The sequence below is a fragment of the Palaemon carinicauda genome, chromosome 21 (assembly GCF_036898095.1).
Source record: "Palaemon carinicauda isolate YSFRI2023 chromosome 21, ASM3689809v2, whole genome shotgun sequence".
NCBI lineage: Eukaryota > Metazoa > Arthropoda > Malacostraca > Decapoda > Palaemonidae > Palaemon > Palaemon carinicauda.
In genome coordinates this window covers 19,505,271-19,532,767 of record NC_090745.1, presented here as the reverse complement: position 1 = coordinate 19,532,767, position 27,497 = coordinate 19,505,271, and the positions used below count along the sequence as shown (strand labels likewise).

The 27,497-nt window shown below is 37.7% G+C and overlaps 1 protein-coding gene and 1 non-coding gene across 3 annotated transcripts in view; one reads left to right on the top strand and one right to left on the bottom strand.

The window, feature by feature from the left end:
- The window catches only part of LOC137614639 (uncharacterized), a 375,918-nt gene that overhangs the window by 258,981 nt on the left and 89,440 nt on the right, over positions 1–27,497 (bottom strand). The window lies entirely within an intron of this gene.
- Positions 22,747–22,818, top strand: TRNAD-GUC (transfer RNA aspartic acid (anticodon GUC)). The gene has a single exon. It is a non-coding gene; the product is annotated as a tRNA-Asp (tRNA).

The following is a 27,497-nucleotide window of genomic DNA, read 5'->3' as shown; positions in this document are numbered from 1 at the left end:
AGAAAAAGGAACTTTGTTTTGAGGAGGAAATATCCTTTGATGTAGAGGTACAAGGCTACATTTTAGGATAAAGTACTTTCTCAGTTGGAAGGATCAAATAGCTGGACTATGGAAGATGGACAGAAAAGGGAACTTTGTTTTGAGGAGGAAATATCCTTTGATGTAGAGGTACAATGCTACATTATAGGATAAAGGACTGTCTCAGTTGGAAGGATCAAGTAGCTGGACTATGGAAGATGGAGAGAAAAGGGAACTTTGTTTTGAGGAGGATATATCCTTTGATGTAGAGGTACAAGGCTACATTATAGGATAAAGGACTATCTCAGTTGGAAGGATCAAGTAGCTGGACTATGGAAGATGGAGAGAAAAGGGAACTTTGTTTTGAGGAGGAAATATCCTTTGATGTGGAGGTACAAGGCTACATTATAGGATAAAGGACTGTCTCAGTTGGAAGGATCAAGTAGCTGGACTATGGAAGAAGGACAGAAAAAGGAACTTTGTTTTGAGGAGGAAATATCCTTTGATGTAGAGGTACAAGGCTACATTATAGGATAAAGGACTTTCTCAGTTGGAAGGATCAAGTTGCTGGACTATGGAAGATGGAGAGAAAAGGGAACTTTGTTTTGAGGAGGATATATCCTTTGATGTAGAGGTACAACGCTACATTATAGGATAAAGGACTGTCTCAGTTGGAAGGATCAAGTAGCTGGACTATGGAAGATGGACAGGAAAAGGAACTTTGTTTTGAGGAGGAAATATCCTTTGATGTAGAGGTACAAGGCTACATTATAGGATAAAGGGACTGTCTCAGTTGGAAGGATCAAGTAGCTGGACTATGGAAGATGGACAGAAAAAGGAACTTTGTTTTGAGGAGGAAATATCCTTTGATGTAGAGGTACAAGGCTATATTATAGGATAAAGTACTTTCTCAGTTGGAAGGATCAAGTAGCTGGACTATGGAAGATGGAGAGAAAAAGGGAACTTTGTTTTGAGGAAAAAATATCCTTTGATGTGGAGGTACAAGGCTACATTATAGGATAAAGTACAGTCTCAGTTGGAAGGATCAAGTAGCTGGACTATGGAAGATGGAGAGAAAAAGGAACTTTGTTTTGAGGAGGAAATATCCTTTGATGTAGAGGTACAAACCTACCTTATAGGATAAAGTACTTTCTCAGTTGGAAGGATCAAATAGCTGGACTATGGAAGATGGACAGATAAAGGAACTTTGTTTTGAGGAGGAAATATCCTTTGATGTAGAGGTACAAGGCCTACATTATAGGATAAAGGACTGTCTCAGTTGGAAGGATCAAGTAGCTGGACTATGGAAGATGGACAGAAAAAGGAACTTTGTTTTGAGGAGGAAATATCCTTTGATACTTTGTTTTGAGGAGGAAATATCCTTTGATGTAGAGGTACAAGGCTACATTTTAGGATAAAGTACTTTCTCAATTGGAAGGATCAAATAGCTGGACAATGGAAGATGGACAGAAAAAGGAACTTTGTTTTGAGGAGGAAATATCCTTTGATATAGAGGTACAAGGCTACATTATAGGATAAAGGACTTTCTCAGTTGGAAGGATCAAGTTGCTGGACTATGGAAGATGGAGAGAAAAGGGAACTTTGTTTTGAGGAGGATATATCCTTTGATGTAGAGGTACAAGGCTACATTATAGGATAAAGGACTGTCTCAGTTGGAAGGATCAAGTAGCTGGACTATGGAAGATGGAGAGAAAAGGGAACTTTGTTTTGAGGAGGATATATCCTTTGATGTAGAGGTACAAGGCTACATTATAGGATAAAGGACTGTCTCAGTTGGAAGGATCAAGTAGCTGGACTATGGAAGATGGAGAGAAAAGGGAACTTTGTTTTGAGGAGGAAATATCCTTTGATGTAGAGGTACAAGGCTACATTATAGGATAAAGTACTTTCTCAGTTGGAAGGATCAAGTAGCTGGACTATGGAAGATGGACAGAAAAAGGAACTTTGTTTTGAGGAGGAAATATCCTTTGATGTAGAGGTACAAGGCTATATTATATGATAAAGTACTTTCTCAGTTGGAAGCATCAAGTAGCTGGACTATGGAAGATGGAGAGAAAAAGGAACTTTGTTTTGAGGAGAAAATATCCTTTGATGTAGAGGTACAAGGCTACATTATAGGAAAAAGTACTTTCTCAGTTGGAAGGATCAAGTAGCTGGACTATGGAAGATGGAGAGAAAAGGGAACTTTGTTTTGAGGAGGAAATATCCTTTGATGTGGAGGTACAAGGCTACATTATAGGATAAAGTACCGTCTCAGTTGGAAGGATCAAGTAGCTGGACTATGGAAGATGGAGAGAAAAAGGGAACTTTGTTTTGAGGAGGAAATATCCTTTGATGTAGAGGTACAAGGCTACATTATAGGATAAAGTACTTTCTCAGTTGGAAGGATCAAGTTGCTGGACTATGGAAGATGGACAGAAAAAGGAACTTTGTTTTGAGGAGGAAATATCCTTTGATGTAGAGGTACAAACCTACATTATAGGATAAAGTACTTTCTCAGTTGGAAGGATCAAGTAGCTGGACTATGGAAGATGGAGAGAAAAGGGAACTTTGTTTTGAGGAGGAAATATCCTTTGATGTAGAGGTACAAGGCTACATTATAGGATAAAGGACTGTCTCAGTTGGAAGGATCAAGTAGCTGGACTATGGAAGATGGAGAGAAAAGGGAACTTTGTTTTGAGGAGGAAATATCCTTTGATGTGGAGGTACAAGGCTTCATTATAGGATAAAGTACCGTCTCAGTTGGAAGGATCAAGTAGCTGGACTATGGAAGATGGAGAGAAAAGGGAACTTTGTTTTGAGGAGGAAATTTCCTTTGATGTGGAGGTACAAGGCTACATTATAGGATAAAGTACTGTCTCAGTTGGAAGGATCAAATAGCTGGACTATGGAAGATGGAGAGAAAAGGGAACTTTGTTTTGAGGAGGATATATCCTTTGATGTAGAGGTACAAACCTACATTATAGGATAAAGTACTTTCTCAGTTGGAAGGATCAAGTAGCTGGACTATGGAAGATGGAGAGAAAAGGGAACTTTGTTTTGAGGAGAAAATATCCATTGATGTGGAGGTACAAGGCTACATTATAGGATAAAGTACTGTCTCAGTTGGAAGGATCAAGTAGCTGGACTATGGAAGATGGACAGAAAAAGGAACTTTGTTTTGAGGAGGAAATATCCTTTGATGTAGAGGTACAAACCTACATTATAGGATAAAGTACTTTCTCAGTTGGAAGGATCAAGTAGCTGGACTATGGAACATGGAGAGAAAAGGGAACTTTGTTTTGAGGAGGAAATATCCTTTGATGTGGAGGTACAAGGCTACATTATAGGATAAAGTACTGTCTCAGTTGGAAGGATCAAATAGCTGGACTATGGAAGATGGAGAGAAAAGGGAACTTTGTTTTGAGGAGGATATATCCTTTGATGTAGAGGTACAAGGCTACATTATAGGATAAAGTACTTTCTCAGTTGGAAGGATCAAGTAGCTGGACTATGGAAGATGGAAAGAAAAAGGAACTTTGTTTTGAGGAGAAAATATCCTTTGATGTAGAGGTACAAGGCTACATTATAGGATAAAGGACTGTCTCAGTTGGAAGGATCAAGTAGCTGGACTATGGAAGATGGAGAGAAAAGGGAACTTTGTTTTGAGGAGGATATATCCTTTGATGTAGAGGTACAAGGCTACATTATAGGATAAAGGACTGTCTCAGTTGGAAGGATCAAGTAGCTGGACTATGGAAGATGGACAGAAAAGGGAACTTTGTTTTGAGGAGGAAATATCCTTTGATGTAGAGGTACAAGGCTACATTATAGGATAAAGGACTGTCTCAGTTGGAAGGATCACGTAGCTGGACTATGGAAGATGGAGAGAAAAGGGAACTTTGTTTTGAGGAGGAAATATCCTTTGATGTAGAGGTACAAGGCTACATTATAGGATAAAGGACTGTCTCAGTTGGAAGGATCAAGTAGCTGGACTATGGAAGATGGACAGAAAAGGGAACTTTGTTTTGAGGAGGAAATATCCTTTGATGTAGAGGTACAAGGCTACATTATAGGATAAAGTACTTTCTCAGTTGGAAGGATCAAGTAGCTGGACTATGGAAGATGGAGAGAAAAAGGAACTTTGTTTTGAGGAGGAAATATCCTTTGATGTAGAGGTACAAGGCTACATTATAGGATAAAGGACTGTCTCAGTTGGAAGGATCAAGTAGCTGGACTATGGAAGATGGAGAGGAAAGGGAACTTTGTTTTGAGGAGGAAATATCCTTTGATGTAGAGGTACAAGGCTACATTATAGGATAAAGGACTGTCTCAGTTGGAAGGATCAAGTAGCTGGACTATGGAAGATGGAGAGAAAAGGGAACTTTGTTTTGAGGAGGAAATATCCTTTGATGTAGAGGTACAAGGCTACATTATAGGATAGAGTACTTTCTCAGTTGGAAGGATCAAGTAGCTGGACTATGGAAGATGGACAGAAAAAGGAACTTTGTTTTGAGGAGGAAATATCCTTTGATGTAGAGGTACAAGGCTACATTACAGGGTAAAGTACTTTCTCAGTTGGAAGGATCAAGTAGCTGGACTATGGAAGATGGAGAGAAAAGGGAACTTTGTTTTGAGGAAGAAATATCCTTTGATGTGGAGGTACAAGGCTACATTATAGGATAAAGTACTGTCTCAGTTGGAAGGATCAAGTAGCTGGACTATGGAAGATGGACAGAAAAAGGAACTTTGTTTTGAGGAGGAAATATCCTTTGATGTAGAGGTACAAACCTACATTATAGGATAAAGTACTTTCTCAGTTGGAGGGATCAAGTAGCTGGACTATGGAAGATGGACAGAAAAAGGAACTTTGTTTTGAGGAGGAAATATCCTTTGATGTAGAGGTACAAACCTACATTATAGGATAAAGTACTGTCTCAGTTGGAAGGATCAAGTAGCTGGACTATGGAAGATGGACAGAAAAAAAGGAACTTTGTTTTGAGGAGGAAATATCCTTTGATGTAGAGGTACAAACCTACATTATAGGATAAAGTACTGTCTCAGTTGGAAGGATCAAGTAGCTGGACTATGGAAGATGGACAGAAAAAGGAACTTTGTTTTGAGGAGGAAATATCCTTTGATGTAGAGGTACAAACCTACATTATAGGATAAAGTACTGTCTCAGTTGGAAGGATCAAGTAGCTGGACTATGGAAGATGGACAGAAAAAGGAACTTTGTTTTGAGGAGGAAATATCCTTTGATGTAGAGGTACAAACCTACATTATAGGATAAAGTACTTTCTCAGTTGGAAGGATCAAGTAGCTGGACTATGGAAGATGGACAGAAAAGGGAACTTTGTTTTGAGGAGGAAATATCCTTTGATGTAGAGGTACAAACCTACATTATAGGATAAAGTACTTTCTCAGTTGGAAGGATCAAGTTGCTGGACTATGGAAGATGGAGAGAAAAGGGAACTTTGTTTTGAGGAGGATATATCCTTTGATGTAGAGGTACAAGGCTACATTATAGGATAAAGGACTGTCTCAGTTGGAAGGATCAAGTAGCTGGACTATGGAAGATGGAGAGAAAAAGGAACTTTGTTTTGAGGAGGAAATATCCTTTGATGTAGAGGTACAAGGCTACATTATAGGATAAAGGACTGTCTCAGTTGGAAGGATCAAGTAGCTGGACTATGGAAGATGGACAGAAAAAGGAACTTTGTTTTGAGGAGGAAATATCCTTTGATGTAGAGGTACAAGGCTATATTATAGGATAAAGTACTTTCTCAGTTGGAAGGATCAAGTAGCTGGACTATGGAAGATGGAGAGAAAAGGGAACTTTGTTTTGAGGAAGAAATATCCTTTGATGTGGAGGTACAAGGCTACATTATAGGATAAAGTACAGTCTCAGTTGGAAGGATCAAGTAGCTGGACTATGGAAGATGGAGAGAAAAAGGAACTTTGTTTTGGGGAGGAAATATCCTTTGATGTAGAGGTACAAGGCTACATTATAGGATAAAGTACTTTCTCAGTTGGAAGGATTAAGTAGCTGGACTATGGAAGATGGAGAGAAAAGGGAACTTTGTTTTGAGGAGGAAATATCCTTTGATGTGGAGGTACAAGGCTGCATTATAGGATAAAGTACTGTCTCAGTTGGAAGGATTAAGTAGCTGGACTATGGAAGATGGACAGAAAAAGGAACTTTGTTTTGAGGAGGAAATATCCTTTGATGTGGAGGTACAAGGCTACATTATAGGATAAAGTACTTTCTCAGTTGGAAGGATCAAGTAGCTGGACTATGGAAGATGGAGAGAAAAATGAACTTTGTTTTGAGGAGAAAATATCCTTTGATGTAGAGGTACAAGGCTACATTATAGGATAAAGTACTTTCTCAGTTGGAAGGATCAAGTAGCTGGACTATGGAAGATGGAGAGAAAAGGAAACTTTGTTTTGAGGAGGAAATATCCTTTGATGTGGAGGTACAAGGCTACATTATAGGATAAAGTACTGTCTCAGTTGGGAGGATCAAGTAGCTGGACTATGGAAGATGGACAGAAAAAGGAACTTTGTTTTGAGGAGGAAATATCCTTTGATGTAGAGGTACAAACCTACCTTATAGGATAAAGTACTTTCTCAGTTGGAAGGATCAAATAGCTGGACTATGGAAGATGGACAGAAAAAGGAACTTTGTTTTGAGGAGGAAATATCCTTTGATGTAGAGGTACAAGGCTACATTATAGGATAAAGGACTGTCTCAAATGGAAGGATCAAGTAGCTGGACTATGGAAGATGGACAGAAAAAGGAACTTTGTTTTGAGGAGGAAATATCCTTTGATGTAGAGGTACAAGGCTACATTATAGGATAAAGTACTTTCTCAGTTGGAAGGATCAAGTAGCTGGACTATGGAAGATGGACAGAAAAAGGAACTTTGTTTTGAGGAGGAAATATCCTTTGATGTAGAGGTACAAGGCTACATTATAGGATAAAGTACTTTCTCAGTTGGAAGGATAAAGTAGCTGCACTATGGAAGATGGACAGAAAAAGGAACTTTGTTTTGAGGAGGAAATATCCTTTGATGTAGAGGTACGAGGCTACATTATAGGATAAAGGACTGTCTCAGTTGGAAGGATCAAGTAGCTGGACTATGGAAGATGGAGAGAAAAGGGAACTTTGTTTTGAGGAGGATATATCCTTTGATGTAGAGGTACAAGGCTACATTATAGGATAAAGGACTGTCTCAGTTGGAAGGATCAAGTAGCTGGACTATGGAAGATGGAGAGAAAAGGGAACTTTGTTTTGAGGAGGATATATCCTTTGCTGTAGAGGTACAAGGCTACATTATAGGATAAAGGACTGTCTCAGTTGGAAGGATCAAGTAGCTGGACTATGGAAGATGGAGAGAAAAGGGAACTTTGTTTTGGGGAGGATATATCCTTTGATGTAGAGGTACAAAGCTATATTATAGTATAAAGGATTGTCTCATTTGGAAGGATCAAGTAGCTGGACTATGGAAGATGGAGAGAAAAGGGAACTTTGTTTTGAGGAGGATATATCCTTTAATGTAGAGGTACAAGGCTACATTATAGGATAAAGGACTGTCTCAGTTGGAAGGATCAAGTTGCTGGACTATGGAAGATGGACAGAAAAAGGAACTTTGTTTTGAGGAGGAAATATCCTTTGATGTAGAGGTACAAGGCTACATTATAGGATAAAGGACTGTCTCAGTTGGAAGGATCAAGTAGCTGGACTATGGAAGATGGAGAGAAAAGGGAACTTTGTTTTGAGGAGGGTATATCCTTTGATGTAGAGGTACAAGGCTACATTATAGGATAAAGGACTGTCTCAGTTGGAAGGATCAAGTAGCTGGACTATGGAAGATGAAGAGAAGAGGGAACTTTGTTTTGAGGAGGAAATATCCTTTGATGTGGAGGTACAAGGCTACATTATAGGATAAAGTACTGTCTCAGTTGGAAGGATCAAATAGCTGGACTATGGAAGATGGACAGAAAAAGGAACTTTGTTTTGAGGAGGAAATATCCTTTGATGTAGAGGTACAAGGCTACATTATAGGATAAAGGACTGTCTCAGTTGGAAGGATCAAGTAGCTGGACTATGGAAGATGGAGAGAAAAGGGAACTTTGTTTTGAGGAGGATATATCCTTTGATGTAGAGGTACAAGGGTACATTATAGGATAAAGTACTTTCTCAGTTGGAAGGATCAAATAGCTGGACTATGGAAGATGGACAGAAAAAGGAACTTTGTTTTGAGGAGGAAATATCCTTTGATGTAGAGGTACAAGGCTACATTATAGGATAAAGGACTGTCTCAGTTGGAAGGATCAAGTAGCTGGACTATGGAAGATGGACAGAAAAAGGAACTTTGTTTTGAGGAGGAAATATCCTTTGATGTAGAGGTACAAGGCTACATTTTAGGATAAAGTACTTTCTCAGTTGGAAGGATCAAATAGCTGGACTATGGAAGATGGACAGAAAAGGGAACTTTGTTTTGAGGAGGAAATATCCTTTGATGTAGAGGTACAATGCTACATTATAGGATAAAGGACTGTCTCAGTTGGAAGGATCAAGTAGCTGGACTATGGAAGATGGAGAGAAAAGGGAACTTTGTTTTGAGGAGGATATATCCTTTGATGTAGAGGTACAAGGCTACATTATAGGATAAAGGACTGTCTCAGTTGGAAGGATCAAGTAGCTGGACTATGGAAGATGGAGAGAAAAGGGAACTTTGTTTTGAGGAGGAAATATCCTTTGATCTGGAGGTACAAGGCTACATTATAGGATAAAGGACTGTCTCAGTTGGAAGGATCAAGTAGCTGGACTATGGAAGATGGACAGAAAAAGGAACTTTGTTTTGAGGAGGAAATATCCTTTGATGTAGAGGTACAAGGCTACATTATAGGATAAAGGACTTTCTCAGTTGGAAGGATCAAGTTGCTGGACTATGGAAGATGGAGAGAAAAGGGAACTTTGTTTTGAGGAGGATATATCCTTTGATGTAGAGATAAAACGCTACATTATAGGATAAAGGACTGTCTCAGTTGGAAGGATCAAGTAGCTGGACTATGGAAGATGGACAGGAAAAGGAACTTTGTTTTGAGGAGGAAATATCCTTTGATGTAGAGGTACAAGGCTACATTATAGGATAAAGGACTGTCTCAGTTGGAAGGATCAAGTAGCTGGACTATGGAAGATGGACAGAAAAAGGAACTTTGTTTTGAGGAGGAAATATCCTTTGATGTAGAGGTACAAGGCTATATTATAGGATAAAGTACTTTCTCAGTTGGAAGGATCAAGTAGCTGGACTATGGAAGATGGAGAGAAAAGGGAACTTTGTTTTGAGGAAGAAATATCCTTTGATGTGGAGGTACAAGGCTACATTATAGGATAAAGTACAGTCTCAGTTGGAAGGATCAAGTAGCTGGACTATGGAAGATGGAGAGAAAAAGGAACTTTGTTTTGAGGAGGAAATATCCTTTGATGTAGAGGTACAAACCTACCTTATAGGATAAAGTACTTTCTCAGTTGGAAGGATCAAATAGCTGGACTATGGAAGATGGACAGATAAAGGAACTTTGTTTTGAGGAGGAAATATCCTTTGATGTAGAGGTACAAGGCTACATTATAGGATAAAGGACTGTCTCAGTTGGAAGGATCAAGTAGCTGGACTATGGAAGATGGACAGAAAAAGGAACTTTGTTTTGAGGAGGAAATATCCTTTGATACTTTGTTTTGAGGAGGAAATATCCTTTGATGTAGAGGTACAAGGCTACATTTTAGGATAAAGTACTTTCTCAATTGGAAGGATCAAATAGCTGGACAATGGAAGATGGACAGAAAAAGGAACTTAGTTTTGAGGAGGAAATATCCTTTGATATAGAGGTACAAGGCTACATTATAGGATAAAGGACTTTCTCAGTTGGAAGGATCAAGTTGCTGGACTATGGAAGATGGAGAGAAAAGGGAACTTTGTTTTGAGGAGGATATATCCTTTGATGTAGAGGTACAAGGCTACATTATAGGATAAAGGACTGTCTCAGTTGGAAGGATCAAGTAGCTGGACTATGGAAGATGGAGAGAAAAGGGAACTTTGTTTTGAGGAGGATATATCCTTTGATGTAGAGGTACAAGGCTACATTATAGGATAAAGGACTGTCTCAGTTGGAAGGATCAAGTAGCTGGACTATGGAAGATGGAGAGAAAAGGGAACTTTGTTTTGAGGAGGAAATATCCTTTGATGTAGAGGTACAAGGCTACATTATAGGATAAAGTACTTTCTCAGTTGGAAGGATCAAGTAGCTGGACTATGGAAGATGGACAGAAAAAGGAACTTTGTTTTGAGGAGGAAATATCCTTTGATGTAGAGGTACAAGGCTATATTATATGATAAAGTACTTTCTCAGTTAGAAGGATCAAGTAGCTGGACTATGGAAGATGGAGAGAAAAAGGAACTTTGTTTTGAGGAGAAAATATCCTTTGATGTAGAGGTACAAGGCTACATTATAGGAAAAAGTACTTTCTCAGTTGGAAGGATCAAGTAGCTGGACTATGGAAGATGGAGAGAAAAGGGAACTTTGTTTTGAGGAGGAAATATCCTTTGATGTGGAGGTACAAGGCTACATTATAGGATAAAGTACCGTCTCAGTTGGAAGGATCAAGTAGCTGGACTATGGAAGATGGAGAGAAAAGGGAACTTTGTTTTGAGGAGGAAATATCCTTTGATGTAGAGGTACAAGGCTACATTATAGGATAAAGTACTTTCTCAGTTGGAAGGATCAAGTTGCTGGACTATGGAAGATGGACAGAAAAAGGAACTTTGTTTTGAGGAGGAAATATCCTTTGATGTAGAGGTACAAACCTACATTATAGGATAAAGTACTTTCTCAGTTGGAAGGATCAAGTAGCTGGACTATGGAAGATGGAGAGAAAAGGGAACTTTGTTTTGAGGAGGAAATATCCTTTGATGTAGAGGTACAAGGCTACATTATAGGATAAAGGACTGTCTCAGTTGGAAGGATCAAGTAGCTGGACTATGGAAGATGGAGAGAAAAGGGAACTTTGTTTTGAGGAGGAAATATCCTTTGATGTGGAGGTACAAGGCTTCATTATAGGATAAAGTACCGTCTCAGTTGGAAGGATCAAGTAGCTGGACTATGGAAGATGGAGAGAAAAGGGAACTTTGTTTTGAGGAGGAAATTTCCTTTGATGTGGAGGTACAAGGCTACATTATAGGATAAAGTACTGTCTCAGTTGGAAGGATCAAATAGCTGGACTATGGAAGATGGAGAGAAAAGGGAACTTTGTTTTGAGGAGGATATATCCTTTGATGTAGAGGTACAAACCTACATTATAGGATAAAGTACTTTCTCAGTTGGAAGGATCAAGTAGCTGGACTATGGAAGATGGAGAGAAAAGGGAACTTTGTTTTGAGGAGAAAATATCCTTTGATGTGGAGGTACAAGGCTACATTATAGGATAAAGTACTGTCTCAGTTGGAAGGATCAAGTAGCTGGACTATGGAAGATGGACAGAAAAAGGAACTTTGTTTTGAGGAGGAAATATCCTTTGATGTAGAGGTACAAACCTACATTATAGGATAAAGTACTTTCTCAGTTGGAAGGATCAAGTAGCTGGACTATGGAACATGGAGAGAAAAGGGAACTTTGTTTTGAGGAGGAAATATCCTTTGATGTGGAGGTACAAGGCTACATTATAGGATAAAGTACTGTCTCAGTTGGAAGGATCAAATAGCTGGACTATGGAAGATGGAGAGAAAAGGGAACTTTGTTTTGAGGAGGATATATCCTTTGATGTAGAGGTACAAGGCTACATTATAGGATAAAGTACTTTCTCAGTTGGAAGGATCAAGTAGCTGGACTATGGAAGATGGAAAGAAAAAGGAACTTTGTTTTGAGGAGAAAATATCCTTTGATGTAGAGGTACAAGGCTACATTATAGGATAAAGGACTGTCTCAGTTGGAAGGATCAAGTAGCTGGACTATGGAAGATGGAGAGAAAAGGGAACTTTGTTTTGAGGAGGATATATCCTTTGATGTAGAGGTACAAGGCTACATTATAGGATAAAGGACTGTCTCAGTTGGAAGGATCAAGTAGCTGGACTATGGAAGATGGACAGAAAAGGGAACTTTGTTTTGAGGAGGAAATATCCTTTGATGTAGAGGTACAAGGCTACATTATAGGATAAAGGACTGTCTCAGTTGGAAGGATCACGTAGCTGGACTATGGAAGATGGAGAGAAAAGGGAACTTTGTTTTGAGGAGGAAATATCCTTTGATGTAGAGGTACAAGGCTACATTATAGGATAAAGGACTGTCTCAGTTGGAAGGATCAAGTAGCTGGACTATGGAAGATGGACAGAAAAGGGAACTTTGTTTTGAGGAGGAAATATCCTTTGATGTAGAGGTACAAGGCTACATTATAGGATAAAGTACTTTCTCAGTTGGAAGGATCAAGTAGCTGGACTATGGAAGATGGAGAGAAAAAGGAACTTTGTTTTGAGGAGGAAATATCCTTTGATGTAGAGGTACAAGGCTACATTATAGGATAAAGGACTGTCTCAGTTGGAAGGATCAAGTAGCTGGACTATGGAAGATGGAGAGGAAAGGGAACTTTGTTTTGAGGAGGAAATATCCTTTGATGTAGAGGTACAAGGCTACATTATAGGATAAAGGACTGTCTCAGTTGGAAGGATCAAGTAGCTGGACTATGGAAGATGGAGAGAAAAGGGAACTTTGTTTTGAGGAGGAAATATCCTTTGATGTAGAGGTACAAGGCTACATTATAGGATAGAGTACTTTCTCAGTTGGAAGGATCAAGTAGCTGGACTATGGAAGATGGACAGAAAAAGGAACTTTGTTTTGAGGAGGAAATATCCTTTGATGTAGAGGTACAAGGCTACATTATAGGGTAAAGTACTTTCTCAGTTGGAAGGATCAAGTAGCTGGACTATGGAAGATGGAGAGAAAAGGGAACTTTGTTTTGAGGAAGAAATATCCTTTGATGTGGAGGTACAAGGCTACATTATAGGATAAAGTACTGTCTCAGTTGGGAGGATCAAGTAGCTGGACTATGGAAGATGGACAGAAAAAGGAACTTTGTTTTGAGGAGGAAATATCCTTTGATGTAGAGGTACAAACCTACATTATAGGATAAAGTACTTTCTCAGTTGGAGGGATCAAGTAGCTGGACTATGGAAGATGGACAGAAAAAGGAACTTTGTTTTGAGGAGGAAATATCCTTTGATGTAGAGGTACAAACCTACATTACAGGATAAAGTACTGTCTCAGTTGGAAGGATCAAGTAGCTGGACTATGGAAGATGGACAGAAAAAAAGGAACTTTGTTTTGAGGAGGAAATATCCTTTGATGTAGAGGTACAAACCTACATTATAGGATAAAGTACTGTCTCAGTTGGAAGGATCAAGTAGCTGGACTATGGAAGATGGACAGAAAAAGGAACTTTGTTTTGAGGAGGAAATATCCTTTGATGTAGAGGTACAAACCTACATTATAGGATAAAGTACTGTCTCAGTTGGAAGGATCAAGTAGCTGGACTATGGAAGATGGACAGAAAAAGGAACTTTGTTTTGAGGAGGAAATATCCTTTGATGTAGAGGTACAAACCTACATTATAGGATAAAGTACTTTCTCAGTTGGAAGGATCAAGTAGCTGGACTATGGAAGATGGACAGAAAAGGGAACTTTGTTTTGAGGAGGAAATATCCTTTGATGTAGAGGTACAAACCTACATTATAGGATAAAGTACTTTCTCAGTTGGAAGGATCAAGTTGCTGGACTATGGAAGATGGAGAGAAAAGGGAACTTTGTTTTGAGGAGGATATATTCTTTGATGTAGAGGTACAAGGCTACATTATAGGATAAAGGACTGTCTCAGTTGGAAGGATCAAGTAGCTGGACTATGGAAGATGGAGAGAAAAAGGAACTTTGTTTTGAGGAGGAAATATCCTTTGATGTAGAGGTACAAGGCTACATTATAGGATAAAGGACTGTCTCAGTTGGAAGGATCAAGTAGCTGGACTATGGAAGATGGACAGAAAAAGGAACTTTGTTTTGAGGAGGAAATATCCTTTGATGTAGAGGTACAAGGCTATATTATAGGATAAAGTACTTTCTCAGTTGGAAGGATCAAGTAGCTGGACTATGGAAGATGGAGAGAAAAGGGAACTTTGTTTTGAGGAAGAAATATCCTTTGATGTGGAGGTACAAGGCTACATTATAGGATAAAGTACAGTCTCAGTTGGAAGGATCAAGTAGCTGGACTATGGAAGATGGAGAGAAAAAGGAACTTTGTTTTGGGGAGGAAATATCCTTTGATGTAGAGGTACAAGGCTACATTATAGGATAAAGTACTTTCTCAGTTGGAAGGATTAAGTAGCTGGACTATGGAAGATGGAGAGAAAAGGGAACTTTGTTTTGAGGAGGAAATATCCTTTGATGTGGAGGTACAAGGCTACATTATAGGATAAAGTACTGTCTCAGTTGGAAGGATTAAGTAGCTGGACTATGGAAGATGGACAGAAAAAGGAACTTTGTTTTGAGGAGGAAATATCCTTTGATGTGGAGGTACAAGGCTACATTATAGGATAAAGTACTGTCTCAGTTGGAAGGATCAAATAGCTGGACTTTGGAAGATGGACAGAAAAAGGAACTTTGTTTTGAGGAGGAAATATCCTTTGATGTAGAGGTACAAGGCTACATTATAGGATAAAGGACTGTCTCAGTTGGAAGGATCAAGTAGCTGGACTATGGAAGATGGAGAGAAAAGGGAACTTTGTTTTGAGGAGGAAATATCCTTTGATGTAGAGGTACAAGGCTACATTATAGGATAAAGGACTGTCTCAGTTGGAAAGATCAAGTAGCTGGACTATGGAAGATGGAGAGAAAAGGGAACTTTGTTTGGAGGAGGAAATATCCTTTGATGTAGAGGTACAAGGCTACATTATAGGATAAAGGACTTTCTCAGTTGGAAGGATCAAGTAGCTGGACTATGGAAGATGGACAGAAAAAGGAACTTTGTTTTGAGGAGGAAATATCCTTTGATGTAGAGGTACAAGGCTACATTATAGGATAAAGGACTGTCTCAGTTGGAAGGATCAAGTAGCTGGACTATGGAAGATGGAGAGAAAAGGGAACTTTGTTTTGAGGAGGAAATATTCTTTGATGTAGAGGTACAAGGCTACATTATAGGATAAAGGACTGTCTCAGTTGGAAGGATCAAGTAGCTGGACTATGGAAGATGGAGAGAAAAGGGAACTTTGTTTTGAGGAGGAAATATCCTTTGATGTAGAGGTACAAGGCTACATTATAGGATAAAGTACTTTCTCAGTTGGAAGGATCAAGTAGCTGGACTATGGAAGATGGAGAGAAAAAGGAACTTTGTTTTGAGGAGGAAATATCCTTTGATGTAGAGGTACAAGGCTATATTATAGGATAAAGGACTGTCTCAGTTGGAAGGATCAAGTAGCTGGACTATGGAAGATGGAGAGAAAAGGGAACTTTGTTTTGAGGAGGAAATATCCTTTGATGTAGAGGTACAAGGCTACATTATAGGATAAAGTACTTTCTCAGTTGGAAGGATCAAGTAGCTGGACTATGGAAGATGGAGAGAAAAGGGAACTTTGTTTTGAGGAAGAAATATCCTTTGATGTGGAGGTACAAGGATACATTATAGGATAAAGTACTGTCTCAGTTGGAAGGATCAAGTAGCTGGACTATGGAAGATGGACAGAAAAAGGAACTTTGTTTTGAGGAGGAAATATCCTTTGATGTAGAGGTACAAACCTACATTATAGGATAAAGTACTGTCTCAGTTGGAAGGATCAAGTAGCTGGACTATGGAAGATGGACAGAAAAAGGAACTTTGTTTTGAGGAGGAAATATCCTTTGATGTAGAGGTACAAACCTACATTATAGGATAAAGTACTTTCTCAGTTGGAAGGATCAAGTAGCTGGACTATGGAAGATGGACAGAAAAAGGAACTTTGTTTTGAGGAGGAAATATCCTTTGATGTAGAGGTACAAACCTACATTATAGGATAAAGTACTGTCTCAGTTGGAAGGATCAAGTAGCTGGACTATGGAAGATGGACAGAAAAAAGGAACTTTGTTTTGAGGAGGAAATATCCTTTGATGTAGAGGTACAAACCTACATTATAGGATAAAGTACTTTCTCAGTTGGAAGGATCAGGTAGCTGGACTATGGAAGATGGACAGAAAAAGGAACTTTGTTTTGAGGAGGAAATATCCTTTGATGTAGAGGTACAAACCTACATTATAGGATAAAGTACTGTCTCAGTTGGAAGGATCAAGTAGCTGGACTATGGAAGATGGACAGAAAAAGGAACTTTGTTTTGAGGCGGAAATATCCTTTGATGTAGAGGTACAAACCTACATTATAGGATAAAGTACTTTCTCAGTTGGAAGGATCAAGTAGCTGGACTATGGATGATGGAGAGAAAAGGGAACTTTGTTTTGAGGAGGAAATATCCTTTGATGTAGAGGTACAAGGCTACATTATAGGATAAAGGACTGTCTCAGTTGGAAGGATCAAGTAGCTGGACTATGGAAGATGGACAGAAAAGGGAACTTTGTTTTGAGGAGGAAATATCCTTTGATGTAGAGGTACAAGGCTACATTATAGGATAAAGTACTTTCTCAGTTGGAAGGATCAAGTAGCTGGACTATGGAAGATGGACAGAAAAAGGAACTTTGTTTTGAGGAGGAAATATCCTTTGATGTAGAGGTACAAACCTACATTATAGGATAAAGTACTTTCTCAGTTGGAAGGATCAAGTTGCTGGACTATGGAAGATGGAGAGAAAAGGGAACTTTGTTTTGAGGAGGATATATCCTTTGATGTAGAGGTACAAGGCTACATTATAGGATAAAGGACTGTCTCAGTTGGAAGGATCAAGTAGCTGGACTATGGAAGATGGAGAGAAAAAGGAACTTTGTTTTGAGGAGGAAATATCCTTTGATGTAGAGGTACAAGGCTACATTATAGGATAAAGTACTGTCTCAGTTGGAAGGATCAAGTAGCTGGACTATGGAAGATGGACAGAAAAAGGAACTTTGTTTTGAGGAGGAAATATCCTTTGATGTAGAGGTACAAGGCTATATTATAGGATAAAGTACTTTCTCAGTTGGAAGGATCAAGTAGCTGGACTATGGAAGATGGAGAGGAAAGGAAACTTTGTTTTGAGGAAGAAATATCCTTTGATGTGGAGGTACAAGGCTACATTATAGGATAAAGTACAGTCTCAGTTGGAAGGATCAAGTAGCTGGACTATGGAAGATGGAGAGAAAAAGGAACTTTGTTTTGGGGAGGAAATATCCTTTGATGTAGAGTTACAAGGCTACATTATAGGATAAAGTACTTTCTCAGTTGGAAGGATTAAGTAGCTGGACTATGGAAGATGGAGAGAAAAGGGAACTTTGTTTTGAGGAGGAAATATCCTTTGATGTGGAGGTACAAGGCTACATTATAGGATAAAGTACTGTCTCAGTCGGAAGGATTAAGTAGCTGGACTATGGAAGATGGACAGAAAAAGGAACTTTGTTTTGAGGAGGAAATATCCTTTGATGTGGAGGTACAAGGCTACATTATGGGATAAAGTACTGTCTCAGTTGGAAGGATCAAATAGCTGGACTATGGAAGATGGACAGAAAAAGGAACTTTGTTTTGAGGAGGAAATATCCTTTGATGTGGAGGTACAAGGCTACATTATAGGATAAAGTACTGTCTCAGTTGGAAGGATCAAATAGCTGGACTATGGAAGATGGACAGAAAAAGGAACTTTGTTTTGAGGAGGAAATATCCTTTGATGTAGAGGTAAAAGGCTACATTATAGGATAAAGTACTGTCTCAGTTGGAAGGATCAAGTAACTGGACTATGGAAGATGGACAGAAAAAGGAACTTTGTTTTGATGAGGAAATATCCTTTGATGTGGAGGTACAAGGCTACATTATAGGATAAAGTACTGTCTCAGTTGGAAGGATCAAGTAGCTGGACTATGGAAGATGGAGAGAAAAGGGAACTTTGTTTTGGGGAGGAAATATCCTTTGATGTGGAGGTACAAGGCTACATTATAGGATAAAGTACTTTCTCAGTTGGAAGGATCAAGTAACTGGACTATGGAAGATGGCAGAAAAAGGAACTTTGTTTTGATGAGGAAATATCCTTTGATGTGGAGGTACAAGGCTACATTATAGGATAAAGTACTTTCTCAGTTGGAAGGATCAAGTAACTGGACTATGGAAGATGGACAGAAAAAGGAACTTTGTTTTGATGAGGAAATATCCTTTGATGTGGAGGTACAAGGCTACATTATAGGATAAAGTACTTTCTCAGTTGGAAGGATCAAGTAACTGGACTATGGAAGATGGATAGAAAAAGGAACTTTGTTTTGAGGAGGAAATATCCTTTGATGTAGAGGTACAAGGCTACATTATAGGATAAAGTACTTTCTCAGTTGGAAGGATCAAGTAACTGGACTATGGAAGATGGACAGAAAAAGGAACTTTGTTTTGATGAGGAAATATCCTTTGATGTGGAGGTACAAGGCTACATTATAGGATAAAGTACTGTCTCAGTTGGAAGGATCAAGTAGCTGGACTATGGAAGATGGAGAGAAAAGGGAACTTTGTTTTGGGGAGGAAATATCCTTTGATGTGGAGGTACAAGGCTACATTATAGGATAAAGTACTTTCTCAGTTGGAAGGATCAAGATAAATTTACCAACTACTAGAATGAGATTTACGAAGCTTCTACCTAGTAGAATGAGATTTACAGAACTGCCCGTGCCCATGAAAAGAATACCATTAGACTTAAACTTTTTCAGGTTAAGTCGCTAACGTTTTTCTTGATTTTTATAAGAACTAGGCATCTGCGACAGATAATACTATACATAAATACTACAAAACACTTCCTTAACATAGTGAACTAAGTTAAAATTCGCTACATTAATAATGTCCATAAATAAAATACCAAAACAAATAAAAAAATCGACGAATGAGTGATAACGGCATAATTAATAGAAAATAACCACAGAAAAGAGTAATGATATATACAGTGACTGCAAAAAATGTGACGAGTGTGAATTTTGGTACCATGCCAAGTGCCACATGAAATTGGCACTCCGAGAGCATGAAGATTTATTGTGACTCTTTAATAATTGCAAAAGAAAGCACAGGTGTAGAAAAGTTAAAATAGAGGTGCTAGAAGAAAATTTAATTCTAAATATTAAAACTCAAGGATTTAGAAGAAAAAATGTGAAAAGAGAGAGAAGTCCGTCGAAGAGGTACCGAAGGTGAAAACAAAATAATGAACGAGGTCGTGAGTACAATAAACGATACGTTAAATGTAAATGAATGTGGAAACGTAGGGGCAAATCGATAAGTAGTAGTTATAGTGTGATGCAAGAACTAGACGAGGAATAAGAAAAAAGGAAAAGATTGTGTAATTTACTATTGTGTAATATACCAGTATGAAAGTGAGGTAGCAGGTGAAAGAAAATATGAGGATGCTAAATGGTGTGAAGATTTTTTCAAAAATAGTTTAGGATTTGAATAGATAGATGGAGCAGGTAATAAGATTAAGGAAGCGAAATGAAGGGAGGGGGCGAAATGGGCGACCTAGGCCAGTTCTAATTGGGCTAAAATACGATAACATGAGATTGAAAAGACTGAAAAGTTAACAAAAATAAAACATGAACAGAACCCCTTTAAAAAGAATGTAGGGATAAGAAAGGATATGGCGGAAAAGGAAAGAGATAATGATAAAACTTAAGGAAAAACTCAAAGAGGAACAAAATAAAGAATAAAACAGATGGATGACAAAAAAGAACATTACATTAACTTCTCAGGGATCAGTGGTCAAGAGACAAAATATGAATAAAAAATGGAACATGGAACAGGAACCGACACTCGAGAAAGAACATTAGTATAAAATAAGACAATTACTTTTAAAATTGCATATTTGCAAGGCTTAACAAAAAAAAAAATACATAGAGATGGAGAGTCTGGTAAACGAAAGTTCCGATGTTAATATATAGTAGTAGCATTAGCTGAAACATAACAAAAATAGATAAGACTAATAAGTGATGGAACGAAGATAAAAAGGGAGGGGGTTTAATGATGCTATTCAAAGACAGCAAGGAAATATACAGGGAAAATGCAGACGAAGAATCGAGGTATATTAGATATGAAAGGGAGAATCCAACAAAGTAAAAAATAAGACTTATTGTAGTATATATGGATCGTGAAGGCAAAGAATGAAACTTAACGATAAGAGCAGAATTACATAAACAAGTCGAAGTGGAGGATGAAGAAGCCTTGATTATAATATGAGATTTTAATGGTCATTTAGGATCCTTGGGACATCAACAGGAGAATGGAAATGGAAAGAAAGTGATATAGTTAATGAATAGTAAAAACCTAATGCTAATGAATGGCGATGAAATATGTAAAGGAATGTATACCTGGTAGAGAGTCAACCAAAAGATCGGCCTAGACTTAGTGGCGATAAATAAAGTAATGTATAGAATCTTCAAAGAAATTTTAATATATGAAGAAAGAGGAAGCATAGACACGAGAGCAGAAACTTACAAAAAAGGAGGAGTTTAGGATGAAAGCATACTCTACAAAGCAGACGAAGAAAGTCTCAGAGAATACAGGGAAGGGACAAAAAAAATCTCATTATGTTAGAGAAAGGAAAGAACAAACAGGTATGTTACCTGCAATAAAAAGAAAACGCCAATGGAAAAAATCCAGCACAACAGGAAAAATAAGATAAATCTAAGACAATTAAATATAAAAAAGCAGCAGGATTCGGTGAATTAAACCTGAACTATATAAAAAGTTGATCAAATAAAGTAAATGTTTAAAAATTAATACTAAAGGCTTACAAAATGAGACAAATAACGATAAGCACGAAAAACGGGAAACGTCATAAACAAAAATTATAAAGTAAAGAAAGACAGATAACCATAATGTACTTCCGAGCAAAAGCAAGATGTTTATTTCCTGCTACCCAAAAGTCTAGAGACTAACTATTTCATTTTACATTACAAAAATTAACCTTAAATTCTATGAAGACAAGTTCCCTTAAAGAAAAAAAAAACTGAAAATATATATAATTTCAAGGGGGAATATTAATAATCTATTTTCAATGGAGGGAGGGGAGACTTGCCCTAGTAATCACTACGACCTAGAGTTCTTTGCATCCTGGTTACGACTATAAACGTATACAACCCCATCGTGCGAAATCTTAACTCTTACTAACTTCAAAAAGACAAGACCTGATTTTGGGATAATTCTCACACAATTTGCCTGCTCCCATGTTTAAACCCCTAAAATAATGCAATCATTGTTGTGAACTGGATTAATTCATGAAACATGTACTGTTCTTAAAATCTTTTTATTTCTATTGTTCATTCTCTTGTTTATTTCCTTGTTACCTTTCCTCACTGGGCCATTTTCCCTAGTAGAGCCCTGCTTTTCCAGCTAGGGTTGTAGCTTAACTTGTAATAATAATAATAATAATAATAATAATAATAATAATAATAATAATAATACGGCCTAGCATTAGGCTCAGAAGGCCTCTCAGTGACGAGGAATAATTGGAGGAGAACCTTCAATTGCAATATGTATCAAAGAAACGCGGTAAAGTATAAAGCCTTGTCCACACGATTGAGCATGCCCGACGGGCAAACAGTGATACCAGACCACAGTAGGTAGTGAGAATGAGGGTAGAGGACGTCAGAAGCGGGAAAACCACAGCAGGGATCTGGCAACCAATAGTGTTGCCATATCCCTGCTGTGGTCTAGTATCACTGCTTGCCTGTCGGACATGCTTGATCGTGTTTACAGGGCTTAAGGATAAAATGAGGGTACAGCTAGGTACTGTGCCCGAGAGCAGTTAGGTTGCAACTGATGAGACTCGTGAATGCAACTGAACTTGGTTTGGTCGAAGGTTGAGTACGTATACAACCAGTTCCAGTCAAGAACGCCAAAAAATTTCAAACACAATGGTGCAGTAATAAACAGGAATGAACAAGTTATCAGTGAGAGGGGAGAGCGATAACGACAATATGCAAAAAAAATAAGAAATGCCATTACAGTGTATGAGCGTGTGTGATACACGTGCGGTAGAGTGCCGAAGGGACGCTTCAAGACCCTTAGTTATGGCTACTGTACGTCACGTGGGGTTCACTTATGGCACTATCCCTAACTTTGAAACACACTTTAAACTGGTTTAAAGGGCGTTCATGAATAGAAAAGATAAGGGACAGTGCCAGAGCCCTAGAGACTGACCATATGAAAATAAGATTAGCACCCCAGTCCCCTCTCCACCCAAGCTAGGATCAGGGAAGGCCAGGCAATAACTACTGATGACTAAGCAGGTAGACCTATAGGCTTCCCCCTTCCTAAGGATGGTGAGGTTGCCCCTACTACTAAAAACAATAATAATTGCCATTTCAAGGATTATCCTTGAATATTACAACCACTACCATAACCTAAGAACGATTCAAGTTCAACTTGATCCATAAACGCAACAGTAATGAAAATATTCCTAAACAGTTGACATTCATTCGAGATCTGTGCAAATATGCAATCAGTCAGCATCTGATTAAAGATCATTAGACTACTTGAGCAACTCAATTCTTGAACAGTCCTCGATAGTATAGTGGTGAGTATCCCCGCCTGTCACGCGGGAGGCCGGGGTTCGATTCCCCGTCGGGGAGAACAAGTAGTTTTTGAAGGAATGATAGTATAATTGTGTAATTTGTTAGAGGGGTTGTGCCTTGGCGGGTTCGCAGTTACTATAAATCTGAGAAAGCATCTTTGTTTGGTGAAGGAACTGTAATTACCAGCAGCATTTTCAATTTTCATAAAATAATTTTGCCTCCCCGACGGGGAATCGAACCCCGGCCTCCCGCGTGACAGGCGGGGATACTCACCACTATACTATCGAGGACTACTTGAAGGGAGATAATAATTTTATGAGGATTCGTGTGCTACTGCTAATATGATTATAAAGTTTCAATTGAAAATTGTGTAACTAACAAAGTAATACTGGAGGCAACAAGCTATAAAAATTATATCAACTCCGCAATATAATTTGTACTTGATGTAAGGAAATCCCCTTAAAGAAACCACAATAAGGAACCTGACGTGCTATTTATGAGCTATCATGTAAATATTGAATAAAAATATGCAGTTTGTTAATGGGTCTGGGAAGAGAGATTTTTCTAAATTATTATATTTATCTAATGCCTAAAAAATATGTAACTGATAAAACATACAAAATCTATTTGATGGATGTGCTATTACTTCATCAACAGCGCGTCAAATTTCCCAAAACAATTTCACCTCAGGACGGGACAACACTGGGTTATTTTTTCCTTGTTGGAGCCCTCGGGCTTATAGCATCCTGCTTTTCCAACAAGGGTTGTACTTTAGCTAGTTATAATAATAATAATAGAAGTTGCTCTTGTACCAAAATAACATCATCAGAAAATACTGCGACAGCAGGCACAAAATTCCATATAACAAAAAGTAAGAGAAAAACATGAAATTTTGTACTATGATAACATTAAAACCATAACAAGAAAAATTTACCTTATTATAAATAAAATTGTGGTTAAACCAGTTTGCATTACTCTTATTAATACCTAACTTTCCAAACTATTCCCTACCATGTTTAGTTAGCTAACTGCCCTCATTCTTTCATCTATTTTTCCTATCAGCTAAAAATATAAGTTTGCAAGACAATTACAATCTAAAACTAGATAATCTTCCTCAATGCAGCTGTAATGATGTATACCATTACTATTGAAAGCTTAAATTGGAAAAACTAAAAAAAAAAAAAAATAATAATAACTTATTACTTCTAAACATGGATTTAATTTACATATACTTTTTAAAATGGTGGAAAATTTAATATGATAAATTAATAAAAAATTAAATCTTTCAGATGAGAGATTTAGGGGGAGGGAAGTTGGGCTCTTCATTCTCAAAGGCTATTCTAATCTCAAGATGATAAAAAGAACTAATGTAATAAGTTTCGACTATGTGGAAATAAACTTTACGCAAAAATTAAAGAAAAAAATATCTATCAAAATTTACAAAATTTCCAGAAAAATTACAAATACCTTTTTTTGAGGAGTTCAGTATGTTCATTGAGAGGATTGATATGGGAAAAACGAAATGAGTTATCTGTGGAGATTTTGAGTGGAAATCTTGATGTTTCAGCTTTGAGTTATAAATAACGTTGATTGTGCAACAACTTTGACTGGGCATACGCTGGGATTGGTTTTAAGTGATAGAATAAAGATAGTGTATCAGATATCAATGTGGAGGAACACTATTTCTCCAGTGCACAAACGTTTACATTGCCTTTACTGAAACATGCATTGCTAAAGAAAAAAAAAAAGGTTTAAAATAAATCATATTTCATTCAGTGTGTTTTTTATTGAAGAAGTTACAAAACAAAACAAGTTATTAATATTATATGCGGTTATGGCTCTATGTGTTGACATCATTATAACTGTATATCATAGGATGAATAGAAATTAATATGATAACATGACCCCATTGAAGTAGATGATGATGAATGGAGAAGTATTGATATAAAAGATCAAGAGAGAGACGACTGGCGAAATCTAACCCAGGCCCCTTGCGTCAATAGGTATAGGAGGAGATGATGATGTGAAAATTAATAGAAAAGACCGTAACTGTTAAGGACAGATCTCCTTGGTTACAATGGGGATCTTTAGTGAAATGAAGAAAAAAAAAAGACAGAGAGTCGGATAAAAACTGAATGTGAATCAATAAAATACAAAAAACGTAAGTCCCAATATGATTACCTATTACGGAGAAAAAACAATACTCTAAGAATAAAACCAAGGAAGCAGAATTAGACATGAATAAGTTATATATTCTCCGAAATGGTGTAATGGGAAATCTATCTATATGCCAACGTACTTCCTCAAATTTTGGGGACTTTTCTTCTCTTTGCCCCTCCAAATCTGAAGAGGGATTTAGCCGAGTTTGGTTGATACTGCTATAGTCAAACCATTCTGTCGTGGCCGCTGAGACGATTTCTGTTCCCCTGTACAGCGTAGGCTACCCATGTCAAAATGTTTCGACCACTTTAAGGAAAAATGAACACTGCGGTTAGAGACGAGCCATCCAAACTGAGTGAGACTAAAGCCTGCCTGACACTTGCACGCATTCGTGGCACGCACTGGCACGCATTGATGCGCGAACTCACGTGAACGAGCCGTGAAAATGTCGTGAACAGTGCGGGAACTCGCGTGCCAGAGCGTACCAATGCGTGCCATGCGCGCCCAGAACTTTGAAATGTTTAAAGTTTGTGGCACGCATTGGCACGCACTAAATGGCCGTGAAATAGTCGTGAACGATGCGCCAACTGGAGTGAACTGGAGTGAACAGTGCGGGAACTGGCGTGAACTGGAGTGAACGATGCGGGAAGTGGCGTGAACTTTATAATGAAGAGAAACAAAAAGGAAACGAAAAAATTAATGAAAAGGAAAGAAAAATAAACCTAATAAATTTTTATATTTGCTGTTTTAATGTGAAAAAAAATTATATCTTGTTTCAAACTATTTCTATAACTTTATAATGAAGAGAAACAAAAAGGAAACGAAAAAATTAATGAAAAGGAAAGAAAAGTAAACCTAATAAATTTTTATATTTGCTGTTTTAATGTGAAAAAGAAATTATATCTTATTTCAAACTATTTTTATAACTTTATAATGAAGAGAAACAAAAAGGAAACGAAAAAATTAATGAAAAGGAAAGAAAAATAAACCTAATAAATTTTTATATTTGCTGTTTGAATGTAAAAATAAAATGATGTCTTATTTCAAACTATTTCTATAACTTTATAATGAAGAGAAACAAAAAGGAAACGAAAAAAATTAATGAAATGGAAAGAAAAATATAAACCTAATAATTGTTTATATTTGCTGTTTGAATGTAAAAATAAAATGATGTCTTATTTCATGCACACACTTATTTTCCTCTATTACCAATCAAGACCCAAAACTTTTGTTTTAAATAAAAATGAACTGAAAAATAAACCCAAGAAATTTTTAAGTTTGCTGTTTGAATGTAAAAATAAAATGATGTTTTATTTCATCAACATACTTATTCTTCTTTATTACCTTAAAATGAGGAGCAAAACAATTTTTTTTCTGTTTGCTGTTTAAATGTAAAAATAAAATGATTTCTTATTACAACACACTTAAAATCAACAGCCTAAAAACTTTTCATGTTTGCTGCTTTTAATGTTAAAATAAAATGCTTTCTTAATACTTGTACATATTTTATGTCTGCTATTTATATGTAAATCAAATGCTTTCTTATTGAAACAAAAATAAAGGGCAACAAAAAATACAAACGAAAAAGATACGTTTCTTCTCCTCAATGCAATGGTGTCTCTGATAGAAAGCATTGTTGTCTCTTCCGAAGCCAATCCAAGAATGTCCTCGGGTTGGAGAAGTCCCGTTTTTATATGGAGTGGCCAATTCGTGAACTGGCGTGAACTGGCGTGAACGATGCGGAAACGATGCGGAATGATGAGTGAACTCGCGTGAGCGTATCGTGAACTTCTCGTGAACTACGCGTGCCAATTCGTGCCATCGCGTGAACGTCGCATGAACGTCGCGTGAACGATGCGCGAACTGGAGTGAACTGGTCGTGAACAGTGCGGGAAAAACACCAGTGTGGCACGCACGCACTGGCGCGCATCAATGCGTGCCAGTGCGTGGCAAAAACGCGCGCAAGTGTCAGGCAGGCTTAATGCTAGCCGTTAATGACAGATGACATTCCCCAAGTTATACCCAGGGTGCATCCTCACCTTTTTCACTAATCTCACTGGATTAAGTCAAGATTAAATCTGCTCTCTCTCTCTCTCTCTCTCTCTCTCTCTCTCTCTCTCTCTCTCTCTCTCTCTCTCTCTCTCTCTCCTGTTATTCTTGTCGAGCATACAGTATATATTTCATTAGGTACACTGTTAAATAAGCGTAATTTTAATCGGACATTATCCGTAAAAATATACTGTTCATAGCCCTAATTCAGTAAAATATTGGAGAGAGTAATTTTTACCCTACCCTGTTATGTTATTACGGGTTGATGATCATAATATCACCATTTAACGTCAATATTTCCATTTATTAGACGGTAAATGCCTGGCAACATTTATTACTGGATTCTTACCGTTTTTTCGGCATATTTTTAACAGTGTAAAGTATTCATTTCTATAAGGATAATTACAACCAAGTACATGTCCCCCAAAATCATAATCCAAGGATATTTGCCAGTTTTATCCTACCGTCTTAATATGACTCGCACAGAAGGGAAGTTTGAAATCCGATTGACCTGTCCTTGGAGGTCT